General features: G+C 46.1%; 1 protein-coding gene across 8 annotated transcripts in view; it reads right to left on the bottom strand.

The window, feature by feature from the left end:
- LOC140738596 (ATP-binding cassette sub-family C member 9-like) overlaps positions 1-14,703 on the bottom strand; it is a 188,490-nt gene that overhangs the window by 132,899 nt on the left and 40,888 nt on the right. The gene's annotated exons all lie outside the window — the stretch shown is intronic.

The raw sequence follows: 14,703 nt of genomic DNA, 5'->3' as shown, positions 1-14,703 counted from the left end.
AAATAAAGACATACAATTAAATTTCTGAAAATTACACATAAAGACTGATAACCAATGTGTAAAAGAAAAAAAACTGTGCAAATATAAAAGTAAATAATACTGTGAACATAAGTTGTAGATTCCTGAAAGTGAGTCTGTAGGTTGTGGAATCAGTTCAGAGTTATAGTGACAGAAGTTATCCATGTTGGGTCAGTAATAACGTCCTACTCTTTTGTCATAATCAAGCAATTTAAAGAGCAACATGTATACAGCTCCCTTCTGATTCTGCTCCCTGGCCAACCCTGGAGTTAAGGGTCACACTGACTAGCTGTCAGGCCTGCACAGGCAAGAACTTTCTAGTCTCCACCCAGCTAACAAGAATTGCCTGTTACTCATTTCCATCTCATCACCTGCAACCTATTTAAACCCAGCTCCCATCCACAATCATTATTCACTCACTTGAATCCATCAGTCACTCCTAGCCTTCAGTTACCCTGTTGCCTTGTTAAGTTTCTGTTCTCCCCTGTGGCTGTTATGGTCAGGTCCAAAGTCCGCATCCCAGTTCTTGATCCAATCCGCGGACTCCGGACTCCAGTTCCTTCGACTGCCCCTCGTTTCACCTTGAACTCAAATAGTCACACCTGAGGATCATCTTAGCTTGGTTGGGCTCAAGGAGACACACCTGATGCCTATCGGTTGGCTGTGAATATAAGGGGCTCTGGGATAGTCGGGGGGGTCGCCCTGTCTGTCCCGGCTTGGAGTACCACCATTAATGACGAGTTCTGTGAGTGAGTTATGGACTGCGCTGCTCCGTAGCCCACCCAAATCTTCTGGCCACAGTGAGTCTTGAAGTCACCCTGGTCCGAGCTCCCTTCCTATCCCCTGCCTCTGTCGGGTAAGCCAGACCGGATTGCTGTTGCCCGGTGAAGGGCTCTGCCCCTTCCCCTCCCTTGCCTCCGTCGGGTAACTCAGGCCAGATTGCCATTGCCCGGTGAAGGGCTCTGCCCCTTCCCCTCCCTTGCCTCCGTCGGGTAACTCAGGCCAGATTGCTGTTGCCAGGCGGAGGGCCCTGCTCATCCCTACCCCTTGCCTCCGTCAGGTAAGCCAGGCTGGACGGCCGTTGCCCAGCAGGGGACTCTGCCCCTTCCTATCCCTCGCCTCCGACGGGTTGTGCCCCCTGACCTGCCTAGGCCCCTGTGTCACGCCTGGGAGATCCGGGCCCTGCCCAGGAGTTTTGCAGCCCGCCTGGGGGCTATCCTCCCAGCATTTCTAGTCCCAAGAACCCATCCTCAAGACCCCTGCCTCTAGCCAAGCCTCAAGCCTCGAGACCCCAGCCTCAAGCCAAGCCTCGGGACCCCAGCCTCTAGCCAAGCCTCGAGACCCCGGCCTCAAGCCAAGCCTCGAGACCCCGGCCTCAAGCCAAGCCTCGGGACCCCGGCCTCTAGCCAAGCCTCAAGCCTCGAGACCCCTGCCTCTAGCCAAGCCTAGAGAGCATCTCTGAACTCCAGGATCATCTCCAAGCGCCACAGTCTCCACACCTTGTCCTATCCTTTAGCTTGTTCTGTCCTGCCCCCAGTACTTCAGTGCCTGCGTCCTGCATTTGGGTCCAGTCTCACGTCCCCTTATGACAGTGGCTTGTTTTTTTGCAGCTTATTAGTAAAATATCACTTACTGCTATTGTCTCTGTGGCACTGCTTTTGGGTCAAGCCTCCTCTACATTTCCAGACAGGGCGAGTGAACACATGATTGACCCAGCAGAATATTCTTACCCAAAGGAAGTTGTCCTTTGATAGGAGTACGGGTTCCCGAATCAGCAGTAAACCACTGACCACCTGTTTGCTGCTCTCAATCAACTCTGTCTCAATACACAACCCCGTCAGTCAATCTCCTCCCTCAAGCGTCGGATTCCAGCGCCCGAACGCTGCGATAGATCTCCAATCCAATGCTGCAACTTCCTGTCTCAGTGCATATCAAACTTTGAGCTCTGTATTCTACAGACAAAGCCAAGATTGTCTTCAGTCATTTCTCCCTGGACTGGGTGAGCTCTGACCTGGGCCACTGCTAACTGTGACAATAAAACTACCATCTGCAATAAACATGTGGAATTTACTACTGGCCTCTTGGAGCACTTGGAAGGTGAACTGTCTACCCAGGAGATGCCAACCAACTTCAAAAGCCTCATCACTCTGGCCCTCCAAATTGTCAAGTGTCTTATGGATCAGTTCATTAGCCAGAACCCCGGTTCCATTCCCAGAAATATTTCAGGCTGCAGAACCATCTTCAACACCTCCAGATCTCATGCAGGTACAAAAGCTCCCTTAACCACCCAAGAGCATGAGTGTTGGAGAAGAAACAACTTGTGTGCTTGCTGCAGAGCTACTGATCACCTGTGTATCAAACGCCCACTGTTTCTGGGAAAGGTTGAGTAGAGGGGCTTTGTATCTGGTAAGGTCTCTGGTCTCCTCATTCCAGCACCAGAGCCCAACTTGCTATCTCTGTCCTCCTTCACACACCAACAGCTCTATGCACACAGGAGGCTCTGGTGAATTCTGATGCAGCAGGCAACCTTCTAAACCGGACTCTGTATGTGTAGCTTGGACTCCCTACCAAGCCTATCTCTCACCCCCTCTACATCACGGACACTGATGGACATCTCTTGGGGTCTGGGATGGGCAGAGTATGCACACAGTCTGTGCACCGTGCGTTCATTCAGTTCCTCCGTATCAACTTGCTCAACTCTCCTTTCATCCTGGGTTACCCCTAGCTCTCCACTCACGACCCTCACTTCGCCTGGACATCTAGTTCACTGAGTGAGGTACACACCTGTCCACACCCTCAATTGACTTCACCCCATAGATCTGTGGAGACAAAGGAAACCCTCGGGCTCACCAAACTCTCGCAGAAATACCATGACTTAGCCATCACCTTCAATGAAGCCAAAACCCTACCACCTCACATACTGCATGATCGCACGATTGCCCTCCTCCTGTCACCACTGCTCACTGAGGTCATCTGTTCTCCCTGACCCCCAAGCCATGAATGACTATTGCTGAAGCACTACAGCACGGCTTCATTCAACCATCCCAGTCCCCTTCTTTGTCAGCAAGAAAGATGGATGTCTTCATCCCTGCATTGACTACCATGGACTCAACAAAATCACCATTAAGACCTACTACCCTCTCTTCTTGATGGATAGCGAATCTAAAACACTCTGCTCTGGACACAGATTTTTACCAAACTGGATCTACGGAGTGCAAACAATCTGATCTGCATCCACTGGGGATAGGTAGAAGATGTATTCATTGTGCTCACAGGCCACTAGGAGTACTTGGAGATTCATTTCAGACTTTCCAACAGTCCAGCTGTTTTCCAAGCCTTCATCCATGAGATTTTCCGAGACATGCCATACAGGTAATGTTTGTCTATCTCAATGACATCCTCATCTTCTCTAAGGGCTCTCAAGATGTCTGTCACATCTGTACAGTCTTTCAGTATCTCCTCAAAAATATCTGTACTGCAATTTAGAAAAATGCCAGTTCCACACATTGCCTTCTTGGGTTACGTCCTTTCACACCACGGCACACCCATGAGCCCAGAGAAAGTGTGCGCTGTAGTTGAATGGCCTGACCACACTCCCTCAAACAGCTATAGTGCTTCTTGGACCTCTCCAAGTTCTACTGCCAATTCATCAGGAACTACAGCCAATTCACTGTTCCTCTCACCTCCCTCACCACATCACCTACCTTACGGATAACCAGGTCTGTTGCCATGAACCACTCTTTCAAGGAGCCCAAGAAATGCTTCATTGTTCCTGTTCTCCACCATCTGATCCCCTTTGGACCTTTTGTGGTAGAGGTGGACGTATCTGTTATGGGCGCCAGGGCCATCCTCTCCTAGCGAGGACTGGACAGGAAGACGCACCTTTGTGCCACCTTCTCACACAAGTTCAACTCTACACTGCACTGTTATGGAGTAGGAGACAGGGAACTACTCATCATTAAATGGGCTTTGGAAGAATGGAGACATTGTCTGATGGGAAACACCAAGCCCTTCCTAATCTGATCTGACCACCAGAACCTCATCCATTTAGCAGACCCAACACCCCAAACCAAATTAGGCTCAGTGGGATGTCCTCTTCAACCATCTCAACATCTCCAACTAACCGGGATCCAAAAACACTAAGGCAGTATCATGACTGTTCGACCCAGCTAAAACAGAGATTGACTCTCACTCCATCACTCCATCCTCCCAGATATTCTGGGACCTTGAAAAACAGATCTGCCAGGCCCTACAGCATGAGCCTACTCTGGCTGACACATCTGACAACTGCATCTATGTGCTGACAGCCGTGCACTCTGAGGCACTCCAGTGGGCCCACTCCACTCTCCAGCCATCCAGGTGCATAATGGATTTTCTCTGTTGCTGGTTCTGATGGCCCAACATGATTGTAGATGTAATCAGTTTGTTGCTACCTGCACTTAACATACCCAGTCTAATTTCTTCAACCAACAGCCCTCTGTGCTCCTGTAGCCCCTGTAGGTCCCGCGATGCTCATGGTCCCACATCACCATGGGCTTCAAACTGGTTTGCCACCTTCCGAAGGGGCCGTGATGATCATGGCGGTGATGGGCCAGTTCTTTCTCTTTTACTTGCCTAAATGAATGCAAATTCCACAATGGACATGAAACTCTGCACAACAGCCCAACTGACCATTATCAGCATGACCATTCACTCCCACGCACAACACATCTAGGCTTTTCTGACTGGTCCCCAGAAACCACTGCCTGCCATCTTCTCCGGGGTTAAGAGCAACAAATACCTGACCCCACTCACCCTCAAGTATACAATGATTTTGACCCATTTCTAAAGATCCCTACCTAATGTCAAGGTAGGAGCACAGACATCATGTAGAATGCAGAGACTCAAAAGGGCAGCTCACCACCAACCTCTCAAATCTAGTACGTGAAGCCATTACAAACTGGGATCTCCAGTGATACCACAAATCGAGTGAGGACGAAAAGAGCATGCTTAACAAAGGTGTTATCGCGTCAAGCAGCATAGAAATAGGCCCTTTGCCTCATCGTGTCTGTCCCGCCTTAGCAGCTTACTATTCTACCCCATCTAGCCACATCGATTTGTGCTTCACCCCACAGTGTTTGTACCCTTCTCACATTTTCCACATTTTTACAGTCCACCCTGCTCTGTCTGCTCCATGCTGCAGCTGATTACTGTCAGCCATTCCTTGACTGTTTACCCTCTTCACTCACCCTACACAATCTGCTGGAGCCCTCAAACTTCCATCTTCCTTTCAGGACCACCTAAGTCACACCCTACCTTCTCCATTTCACTTTCACTTGAGCTCCACTCTGTCAAGTCCACTCTCTTATCAAGGGTACCAGCTCATCACACAACACTTCTATAGTTGTGCCGTGGAGAGCATTCTGACAGGCTGCATCACTGTCTGGTACAAAGGGGCTACTACACAGGAGTGAAAGAATCTGCAGAAGGTTGTAAATCTAGTCAGCTCCATCTTGGGCACTAGCCTACGAAGTACCCAGAGTGTCTTTAGGGAGCGGTGTCTCAGAAAGGCAGTGTCCATTATTAAGGACCTCCAGCACCCAGGGCATGCCCTTTTCTCACTGTACCATCAGGTAGGAGGTACAGAAGCCTGAAGGCACACACTCAGCCATTCAGGAACAGCTTCTTCCCCTCTGCCATTTGATTCCTAAATGGACTTTGAATCTTTGGACACTATCTCACTTTTGTTAAAACACAGTATTTCTGTTTTTGCACATTTTAAAAAATCTATACAATATACGTAATTGATTTACTTGTTTATTTATTATCATGTTTTATTTTATATATTTTTCTCTCTCTCTGCTAGAATATGTATTGCATATACATAAGTTAACAAATTTCATGTCACATGCCGGTGATAATAAACCTGATTCTGATTCTCACCAAGATACACTTCTCATCACTTTGTGCCCAATTACTTCTACACATTTATTGCTTAGTTAACCCTTCTTTCTGTTCCCAAAGACCATAAGACATAGGAGCAGAATTGGACCACTTGCCCCATCGAGTCTGCTCTGCCATTTAATCATGACTGACTTATTTTCCCTGTCAAGCCCATTTCCCTGCCTTCTCCCCGTAACCATTACTAATCAAGAACCTTTCAACCTCCACTTTAAATATACCCACTGACTTGGCCTCCACAGCTGCCTGTGGCAATGAATTCCACAGACTTATCTCCATCTAGCCCTCCCTGCTCCAGGTTCACTCTACATCATCTGTCAGAGCTATACCCTCATTTCTCCTTTAAGGTCAGCAGCCAAATTGCCACTGTGTGGGGAGTTTTGTTTCATATTGGACTCTGTAACCACATATAACATTTCAGAAAAAATATTAATTATTTTTGGAGTGACAGGAGAAGCAAAGAACCAATATGTTCCAATTGCCCTTACAAGACATAGTCTCTGTCATTTTTGACAGGTTTTTCGCTTCAATGGTTCCCACTCAATGCTCACTACCATTCACAGCAACTGCATGTTCCAGCCCTTAATTCAGGACTAGTATGTTGTCATCCTCTTCGGCTGCCTTTCAATTTTAAAAGAAATGCTTAAATCCCAAATTGGTGTTAAAAAAATCCTTCATTGCCCCATGAAAAATTAGAAAGTACTCTGCCACTGTAGAAAAATTTACTGATAAATATTAGGAGTACAGTATTATATTACAGGTATAATATAACATTATAAATAACATAAGTATTATGAATAGCAAATAAGGAATTGCTCATGGCTCACTAGTTTATAAAAGTATTACAAACTGTTTAGCTTCTTTTCTTCAGATACTCAGCGAAGTTGTTTCAACATATAATCATTTAATAATTTGTTAACCTTGGTTAATGAGAGGCCAATAAACTTGGGTGACCATTCAGTACTTTACACCAGCTCGATAATGCAAAGGTGTAAGCAGCCAATCATGTGCCAGCAACTCAATGCGTTAAAGCATGCACACATAGTTACCAGGTCCAGCTGTTGCTTTGCCCAAACATCAGAATGGGAAAGAAATATGATCTAAGCAACTTGGACCATGGCATGGCAAATCACACAAAATGCTGGAGGAGTTCAGCAGATCAGGCAGCATCTAGGGAAATGAATAACAGTTGATTCCTTCTCGTTCTGACTTCTCATCTTTTTGTCCCCAGTCCTGAAGAAGGGTCTCAGCCTGAAACGTCGACCGTTTATTCATTTCCAGAGATACTGCCTGACCTGCTGAGTTCCTCCAGCATTTTGAATATTTTGCCTTGGATTTCCAACATCTGCAGATTTTCTCATGTTTGAGGTTGACCATAGAGTGATAGTTGGTCCAGACAGGGTTTCATTTATTTTTTTGAGTATCAGAAACTGCTAATCTCCTGGGATTTTTCCACAAACCAGTCTCTAGAGTTTACACAGAATGGTGTGAAAAGCAGACAAAAACATCAGGTGAGCAGCAGTTCCATGGACGAAAACACCTCGTTTATGAGAAAGGTCAGAGGAGAAAGGCCACACTGATTCAAGCTGACAGGAGGCAATAGTAATTCAAATAACTACACATCCAACATCAGTGTGCAGAAGAATATTTCTGAATGCACAACATGTCGAACCTTGAAGTGGATGGGCTACATCAGAAGACCACAAACTGGAAGTCCAAAGCAACACACACAAAAGTGCTACAGGAACACAGCAGGTCAGGCAGCATCCATGGAAAGAGTTGATGTTTCGGGCTGAGACCCTTCTTCAGAGCAAACACTGCTGGACCTAATAAAGTGGCCAGAAAGTGTATTTTTCATGTTTCTGTTTTCCTTCTGAGCAATGGCTGTGTAAAATGGCACTTCCTTTCATATAGTTAGTTATCTTCAGACAATTAATATGATGGGGTCAGGACAAAGAGATGAGGAACTGAACAGCCTGTACCCGGACAGATAGCATCACCTAGATGGACTGACTAACTGGAAGGGATTGATAAACTGAGATGCACATAATCATTTATTTTAATTGAAATATTTCTGGCAATTTTACATTACTTCTTACTTTTTTCCTTGATGTGTGTTTTCTGCGTTTTGTTTTCTCATTACTACCTCGCTGTACTGACCTGTTGGATAGCATGCATTCAAAACTTCTTTACTTTATCTCAGGCCACGTGACAATAATAGACCAAAGTCAATATCATTCTGAAAGAGTAAATTTGACTCCTTGGAGGTAGAAGGACACGATGTGCTGCATGCCAAAATGTCATCTAAACAACAGACACAAAATGCTGAAGGAACTCGGCAGGTCAGGCAGCACCTATGGAAGTGAATTAACAGTCAGCATTTTGGGCTGAGACCCTTCTTCAGGACTGAAATGGAAGGGGGAAGACACCTGAATAACAAGGTGGTGAGGGATAGGAGGCTAGCAGGATGTTGACAGGAGATAAACAACAGGTTCCCATCTCATTGTGTGACTTTGCCCAGCTGATATGGGCAGGGAACTGGTTAATAACTGGGAGACTGATGTGGAGATAGTAAGTGTTTATTTAAACTGTTAGAACATGACCAGTGATTACTCCCAAGTATCTGTATATGGTCTCAGCTTTCCACAGTGTTTATTACAGACGAAGTAAGAGTTTGGATTTTTACAAAGCAGAATAGCTCTGCCCAAAGATGACAGCATTATTCACCATGCATCTGATGGCTTCCCCACTCCAAGTTCAGAAGATTCAGTGGTTGTGACCTTGCAGGCTGCTGTTTGTCAGCTATTTCCCAGCTACCCCTTGGATGAAACCAATGAGGCTGTGGCAATTGCCAGCACTAGTGAATCAATCCAAAACAAAAAGCATGCCAGGAACGGCATTTCCATTCACGGAGAGCAATGGTCAAAATAGAAAAAGACATTAAATAATCTGCGTTGAGTTTAGTTAGATTGTTGATGTTTCTAATCCTTTACCTACTTTTTACTGTTAATTTAAAATAATAGTTTTTGAATGGTTTCACTTCAAAAGATATTCAGAAATATTTAAAGCCTTTGACAACTTGCTAATCTGTTTGGCTTCAATTAATGTTTTTTTTCCCTAGAGTTTTCATAGCTGGTGATCCAAAAGGTTGCAAGTGATGCCTGGTTCAAGCCTTCATCACAACAAAGGGTTTGGATACTTTAGTCAAAACAGAGTGACAAGCTTTAATTGGGTTCATGGACAAAGTTAAACCATGGTCCAGCAGAAGAGCTGAGAAAGCCAAGGGCAGAATGGCCTCCTGTTTCAGAGGGTTGTCAAAGTAAACGTATTATCAAAGTACATTTATGTCACCATACACTACCCTGAGATTCATTTTCTTGCAGGCATTTACAGCAAAATAAAATAAAGAACTGAATTTATGAAAAACTATACACAAACAGGTGGTCTTAAACAAAGATTGGCAAATAACCAATGTGCAAAAGACAGTTTTAAAGACCGTCCATCATAAACAGAATGTACCAGTGAGAAATTACTCAAAGCAGATTTCTACAATAAAGAAACTCACAATGAAATCTAATTTAATATTTGGTACTTATGTTTGAATCCTAAAACCTGTAAGGAAATAGTTGTATTTGTCAACAAATACAACTATTTCCAGTAAGCAACAGTTACCAGCAAGTTGCAGTTTTTTCTCTACAAGTTGCTGAGTCAATAGTTGCAACCTTGCACTTGATCAAAGTTCCAAATGTTACGTATCCCATAACCAGATCACTTACCAGCATAGATAGAGAGGTCCACTGAAGTCTGATGGTACCATTTTTAAACGTTTTTATTTATAAAGGGGCACAAAAGGAAGGTTAATACAAACATTTTGATAACATACGTCGTCAATACTCAATCTAAAGCGCAGGTATAGTAATGATCAATCAGAAATAAGCTCTATCGTTGTCTAGGGGATAATATCTTGTCCATTTGGAAATATAACAGTCATTCAAAAGTCAGCAGGCTTCAGCCTTTTGGGAACCGCTGGGTTTCCCGTGTTGGAGAGAGAGAGAGAGATTGATGAGAAAAGGAACACTTGCCCGGGTCCTTACGAAGCAAAACCGTGGAATCAGGGGAGCCGGCTTTCCTGTTGTTAGTTAAAAGCGATTTTCCGTGATTCCAGCCACAGACTCCCGATTCGGAATCTAACGCACGTGGCTTCCTTCAAAATAGCTTCCCGCTACGACGGGATCGCTATCGTGTCTCCTTGGTGCGTCTGGAGGGGTCGTCCCCCCCAGACCCTCCTTTATACTTCCTCACGGGATCGCAGGTGTCAATCTCTCTCTCAACCAGCCCACTTTGCCCGAGGGCTTTACACATGGTCTTCATGAGACAATAGTCAAGATCGCTTTATTCTGCATCCCGGTGGAACGCAGTATTCAGCACGTCTCTCTCTCTCTCCCATTTCCTGTGTCTATTCAGCACCTCTCTCTCTCTCTTGGGTCATTGACCCCCCCCCCCCTTCACTAGGGCTCTTGCGATTCTCACAAAGGAGGGGGCTGGTATCATAACACCTCCCCTCTTAAACGTTTTTTACCAGCGGTTAAAAACAGTGGTATAGAGTCTTACAGGATTTTTGAATCTACCACAATACACAAGCTTTTCTTTACACAGAGTACTACTGTTATACATTCAAGTCAGTATCTAAACAGCTAACGATTACAGTGTCCCTTTCTTTAATATCTTAACATCGTGTACCGTACTAAAAATCTTGTAGCATCAGACTTCAATTCAATAACCACCTATTTATATTTTTTTTTCTTCAGCAACAAAACTAAGGAGGTGTGATCTTAGCTTAGGTGCATCTACAAAAGTTTATGCGAATACTAATCATTTCGGTCGTTTCACTTCACCGGCAGGTCTCCAAAGGGGCTGTCTTTATTATTCACAGGCTTTGGCGCAACCCCGTACAACCTGCTTTGCTGTTTAAGAAAAATGGCATCCCCATTAACCGTCGCCTCTTTTTCGGTGAGTCCCCCCATGGGGAACTTGAGTAATTTGGCGTGGTGAACTCCCGCCCGTCTCGTTCATCGGGGTCATCTTATCAACACCACTTAGACCATTTCCACCCAATTCTGTAATTTTACCCAGGCGGCTAGCCCTTTTGTCAGGACCATGCAGGCTGATGGGTTTCAGTTCGAACCTTTCCCTCAGGCCGCATTTAAATTTCGGCTTTTTCACAGCGCTCTCCTAAATAACAACAACGTGTGGGGCACCTTTACATTCCAAATCAACCGGTAATCGATGCGCAGGCACCGCGTTCCCAAGCCCTCATTTCTGTAGCTTGGTTGCTTCTTCTGACACCAATCTAAACTTTAAATTTTCTTCATTCGATTTGGGAACTACAAACTTCCCGTTCCCTTCAATAATAATGTTTATCCCCCCATGGTCGAGTTCCACTTTAAGGTTCACCACCCCTTCGTGTACCAACACCTGGGAACCCTCCCTTCCCCCAATTACCAGGGTTAACCCTGTCTTCACTGAACCCAGTTCATCTGACCCACAGGGACTGCATTCCTTTTCAACTGAATCAAATACCTCAGACTTTTTCTGAGCTCCATTACTAGGTTCAGTACCACGTGCATCCACATCTTGGACACACTCAAACGGGACATCTGCCTCTTCCAGGCTTTCAATACCCGTACCCTTTTCAAATTCTAAATTCCCCTGATCCTCCCAGTTCCTCTCTGGGCAACTCCCTTCCGGAGTAAACTCAACCCCGCGGGCTGAAACAACCTCGTCTGCCAACCCAGCAGACCTCTCCAAGGTAATGGCATCCTTTTCATCTAGGACTGCCTTCATCTCATTATCGGGAACACCTTGATAACTCTTAACTTCTTCAAACAGGGCTGCCACCCCCGACAGATCATCCATGTCCAACTCTGGACCTTTTAACAGTTGGTTCCGTTTCTCCTCTTTATTTCCTACCTCTAGGACCTTTCTCTTCCCTAAGGGCAGATCTCGCTCCTCTCCCTTAACCCCTTTCACTTTACTACTCTTCGGTTTACCACCCTCGGAACCCTCGTGGTACAGGGGTTGGTAGGACCATCTCGGCCAAATCAATACTGGCCAGATTTAAACTGCTCGCTTTCTCAGCTGCCTTTCTCGACAGGCTGCGAATGCTCGCGCCTGTGGTACAGACTGGAGATGCGAGGGGCGGGGCTGCAATCCTCACAGGCTGTTTGAGCCGTGTCCAAACCTGCCCCCCGGCTAAATCATTTCCGAGGAGGACGTCTGCGTCAGTTCTCGGGAATTCTGATGGCACCCCTATTTCGACTGGTCCAGATACCAGCTCACAATCCATAATTACCTGATGTAGGGGCACCATTTCTATTCTTGTACCTATCCCCTTCACGGTGACCATTCCCCTTCTCAGACCGAAATCTAGTATTTCACGGCGGATCAACGACAGCTCCGCCCCAGTGTCTCGCCAGATTTGGACGGGAATGGGTGGGTCTCCCCCCTTCACGGACACGGTTCCGGGTGACAGCCAAGTCTCTGACCCTTCTCGTACTCTGTCTACCCGGGGCTCTCTCATCGATTTACTGATTACCACGGCACACCCGATAGGGACCGCTGCTCTCCCTTTTTCTGGCTCCTTTCTCGGAGCAAAGCACCCAGAGGCAATATGTCCTCCCTTCCCACAATTAAAACAGGTCAAGCCCGGAAATCTCGGGCCGCCTGGCCTTTCCCCCTCAACCTTACCACTAGCTCCCGGCAGGACCTCTGCCTCAGCCGGCGGACTTTCCCTACCGTTCCGACGGTCTCTCAGGTAACCTTTTGGCGAGGAAATCTGTATCCTGTGGGTTAGGGCATATTCATCTGCGAACCTAGCAATTTCTGAGATGGACTTATTCGACTTCTCATTCAAATACATCCGGATCTCCTCCGGAACATACCCTTTTAATTCCTCAATCAGAAATAACTCCCTGATACGCCCATAATCCCCGTCCACCTGTTCCGCGGTGCACCAACGGTCCAAGAGCACACCCTTTTCGTAGGCTAGCTCGGTATACGTTTGATTCCACCCTTTCCATAAATTTCTGAACCTTTGTCTATACGCTTCAGGTACTAGCTCGTAACTCCGGAGAATGGCCTCTTTTACTTTGACATAATTCTCCGCTTCCCCTTCCTCGACGGCCAAGGCCGCATATGCTCGTTGTGCCTTCCCCTTTAACACACTTTGTAACAACGCCACCCACTGCTCTTTGGGCCACTTTTGATTTACTGCCACCTTTTCAAAAAGCAAGAAATAACTATCAACATCCGACTCTTCGAATGGAGGTACTACCCTCAACTCTCGACTAACATTAAACCTCTCCTCTCCATCTAACCCTAGATCTCTTCGCTCTTTCTTTAACTTCTCCATCTCCAAGTCATGTTCCCTCTGTTCTCGTCTCTCCTCATACTCTCTTTGCTTTTCAGCTCGTTCCTTCTCGTTCTCGGCTCATTCTCTCTCGTTCTCGGCTCGTTCCCTCTCGTTCTCGGCTCGTTCCCTCTCATTCTTGGCTACTTCTAGCTCTTTTAGCTGCATTTCATGCTGTCTTTGCTTTTCAGCTTGGTCCCGCTCTTTTTCCACCTCTAACTCCTTTAGTTGGAGCTCCTGGTCCCTTTCTTTCTCTCTCTCAGCCCATTCTTCCTCTCTCTCAGCCGCTTCCAGCTGCTTCATTTTAAATTCATGTTGCTCCCTTTCTTTCTCAGCCCGTTCTTTCTCTCTCTCAGCCGCTTCCAGCTGCTTCATTTTAAATTCATGTTCCAGCCTTAATTTCTCCAACTCTAGCTGATCCATTCCACTTGCTGGTACTTTTTCAGGGATATTTTCCAAGACCTCAGCTTCGAACACTTTCTTCCCAATGTAATACCGAGTTATGGCCCCTCGCACCTCCCGCTTTTTCATGGACGACCTCACTTCTGTGAGGTCCAATCCCTTCGCCAAATTTAACAAGTCTGATTTGGTGGCCGCCTCTAGTGCCTCCACAGTCGGGTTTTTCATAAATTCATCCACGTCCATCTTTGCTGGTTTCCCGTCTGGCTACCCGTGCACCAGATCCAATTTATTTTATTTTATTTTTTTTGACTTACAAACCCAATTCACTGCCCTCCCAATTAGGTTTCAAATCTCGAGACGAGGCACCCATGTTGTTATGTATCCCGTAACTGGATCACTTACCAGCAAAGATAGAGAGGTCCGCTGAAGTCTGATGGTACCATTTTTAAACGTTTTTATTTATAAAGGGGCACAAAAGGAAGCTTAATACAAACATTTTGATAACATACATCATCAATACTCAATCTAAAGTGCAGGTATAGTAATGATCAATCAGAAATAAGCTCTATCATTGTCTAGGGGATAATATCTTGTCCATTTGGAAATATAACAGTCATTCAAAAGTCAGCAGGCTTCAGCCTTTTGGGAACCGCTGGGTTTCCCGTGTTGGAGATAGAGAGAGAGATTGATGAGAAGGAACACTTGCCCGGGTCCTTACGAAGCAAAACCGTGGAATCAGGGGAGCCGGCTTTCCTGTTGTTAGTTAAAACGATTTTCCATGATTCCAGCCACAGACTCCCGATTCGGAATCTAACGCACGTGGCTTCCCGCTACGACGGGATCGCTATCGTGTCTCCTTGGTGCATCTGGAGGGGTCGTCCCCCCCAGACCCTCCTTTATACTTCCTCACGGGATCGCAGGTGTCAATCTCTCTC

The sequence above is a fragment of the Hemitrygon akajei genome, chromosome 14, assembly GCF_048418815.1.
Source record: "Hemitrygon akajei chromosome 14, sHemAka1.3, whole genome shotgun sequence".
NCBI lineage: Eukaryota > Metazoa > Chordata > Chondrichthyes > Myliobatiformes > Dasyatidae > Hemitrygon > Hemitrygon akajei.
Note: the sequence above shows the minus strand (reverse complement) of the source record. Positions and strands in the feature narration are given on the sequence as shown.